Genomic DNA, 2,845 nt, shown 5'->3' with positions numbered 1-2,845 from the left:
TGGGGTCTTGGCAGCTGATGTGGGGGAGAGAGGACCCACATCAGCCCTTCTCAGATTAAGAGTAAAGCAAGGAGAGACCGCAAAGACCAAGGTATGGCATTATGTGTCAGGCATTGGGAGAGGCCTGCACTTGCATCCTGAGGCACAGGGATGCATGGAAACAGGGACATGTTTGCTCTGCTCTGACTGCCAGGGCCACACTGAGAGAAGGTTTCTCCTTCCAAAGCCTTTAGTCCCACTTCAGTACATCCCTGAGCTCACAGCAGAGCTGGCTGCCTGAACTAACAGGACTGTGCTGCTCCAAAAATGGAGTTGGTGAGGGCTGAGAGAAGCCAGTTCTGCCGCACTGCAGGGATCCTCCCCCAGGCAGCCCCATCTCCTGGGCCCTCCCTTGGCTCCTGATGGGCTGCATCTCCTGTCACCCCACAGTCTGCTCCTCCACCATTGGCCACCAAGAGCTGGGTCTATCGGTGGTGTTTGCATCAGCCAGTCGAAGCCTGATCCGGCCAGGGATGTTACTGAGGGGCTGGCAACAAAGAAAACTCTGTACCACTGCCCAAAGATCCCCCATATGCCTCAAGAGCAAAATCCCTTTGGTTTGTAAAGAAGATGCAGACAAGCTTGTGAGCTTGTTCAGCAGACAGCACCCTGTGTTCACCCTCCCAGCACCCCACCAAGGGGCTAGGTCAGCACCAAAATGAGAATGTAGTATGTCCCCAGTGCCTAAAGAGCCCCACAGCCTTCTGAAAGCCCTCGTGGTCTGCATGCCCTACAAACTTCGGCGAGCACTGGCCACACTGGGACTGCAGCTTGCAGGAGAAGAGGGCTTGGATCTCAAGGAGAACTTGGGCACTGTGAAAATTTGGGGAGACAACAGACCAGGCTTAGATGTAAAATTATCCAAGGAAGAGAGAAAGTTTGTAACCAGTTCAGAGAAGGAAGCCGATGAGAGGACAGAAAGTGTGCTCCAAGGGATGTCATGGCGCAAGGTCTGCACAGGCACAGCAATTCCTGCATGCAGTGAGCTCTTGGAACAGCAGCAGGAAAGGGATTCAAACAAGAGTCAGGTGTCTCTTGCTTAGAGGAAGGGAATGGTGTAGGGGACAAACACCCACCAGGAGAGTGGAGAAAAGGGCCACCACCTTCTCTCCTGAAACACTGCTCTGGCCCTCACATACCAGGGGCTTCTGCAAGAGGAACCAGCAGCATCCCCTAGGGGAAGGGATTTGCTCCAACTGCCCAGCTCAGATGAACAGAAATGGGGGAGCTCCTTGACACGCTGGCTAATAAAATATAGCAGCAGCCCAGGTACTCAGCTTGACTATGTTCTGAAACACCCTGCCCACCACACATCCCTTGCCCTCCAGTGGCATCTGTGTGTACTCAGCACAGCCACAGCAGGCAGCCCTTACGGCGTGCAGTGCAGGGCACAGAGACAAGCCCTGATGGTGTGCAGTGCAGGGCACAGAGACAAGCACAGGGACTGCAGCAAGTTGGTGAGCTGCCCAGCGCAAAAATTCCCTCTAAGAATTTACTGCAAATTTCTCGACTCCTTTGGCATCTCCTCCAAACACACAGCAGGGTACTGATGGGGAGGATGGCTCTTGGGCTCAGAGGATGTTTGTCCCAGAAAGCATACATGCTGTCCTTGCAAATGGCATAGCATGCTGCAAAGGACTGAAGGAGGAACCCAATCTAGCATTAAATCCAGCTGGCTTGAGTGCCAAGAGCAACAAAGCTCTGTCCCACAGACTTCAATATGAGTCATTTACCCCCAGCATGGAGCCTGGACCATGTCCTTGTGGTGACTAACTATTGGCATTGCTAGCTCAGAGGTGTCTATATATGTTCTGTACCTGCCCAGCTGCTATCCTTTCCTAGAGAAAAGTCATCCCTCACACAAACAGCCCTTGGGCTCTGCCACCAATGCTGTCCTGCACAGTTCCTGCCCTGTGCTCCCTTGACTGGCAGGCAGCATGGCTGGTGCTGGGGCTGCCTCAGTTCTCCCTTCCCTGGTGCTGCAGCCAGTCACAGGATCACGAGCCCATTGTCAGTGGGAACAATGGTGACAGCAGAAATCCTCATAATGCAGTATGTATAAGCACTGATGCTGGTCGCTTCCCTCAGTTCCAGGCCTACAACACCTCTCCTTTCCAGGCCCCCCAGCACTTTGTTTTCCCTGCCAGGGCAGACTGTGACAAGCTTTGGTTATTAAAGAGACTCACTCCCAGTCAGTGCAAGGCTTCCTCGGCCATCCCAGTCCCACTGGCTGGTGGGCATCTCACACAATCAAAACACAGCGTATTTGTGGCCAGCCCCAAGTCCTGAGCAGGATGAGCAAAGGGCTCTTCTCCAGGGTCTCTCTGGTGGTTTCACCCTCCTTGGTGCTGGGAAATAATAACCCATTGAAAAAGCAAAAGAATAGGTCCCCCTGTGTTCCCTCTGGGAACAAACCAACCCCCAAGACCCCAGTCTCAGAGTGCAAGACACGAGGGGACCCCCGGAGGTCCACCCAATGGAGAGAAGCAGCACAAGAGATCTGAGCCCTGCCATGGCTCCCCAAAACCTCCTTCTTTCCCACCTGCTTCTCAATAGCCCTACCACTGCCCCAGGTTCCTTTGTGGCTCCCTCTGCCAGGTCAGCCCGCAGCTGTGCTCACGGCGGGATTCAGTCACTTCCTGACATTCAGCGCTGTGCACGGTGACCAGGAGCAGAGGGATATGAGCAATCCGAGGACACTGGGAGATCTATACCGCAACCAGCAGCACATGGAGAGCGTGTCAGACAAGGAAAAGGGAAAAAAAAAGAAAGAAATGAAAAAAAAAAAAAAAAAGAAAAAAAAAAA

This window comes from Geospiza fortis, unplaced genomic scaffold, assembly GCF_000277835.1.
Source record: "Geospiza fortis unplaced genomic scaffold, GeoFor_1.0 scaffold41, whole genome shotgun sequence".
Taxonomy (NCBI): domain Eukaryota; kingdom Metazoa; phylum Chordata; class Aves; order Passeriformes; family Thraupidae; genus Geospiza; species Geospiza fortis.
The sequence above is the reverse complement of the archived record's forward strand: the minus strand, read 5'-3'. Positions refer to the sequence as shown.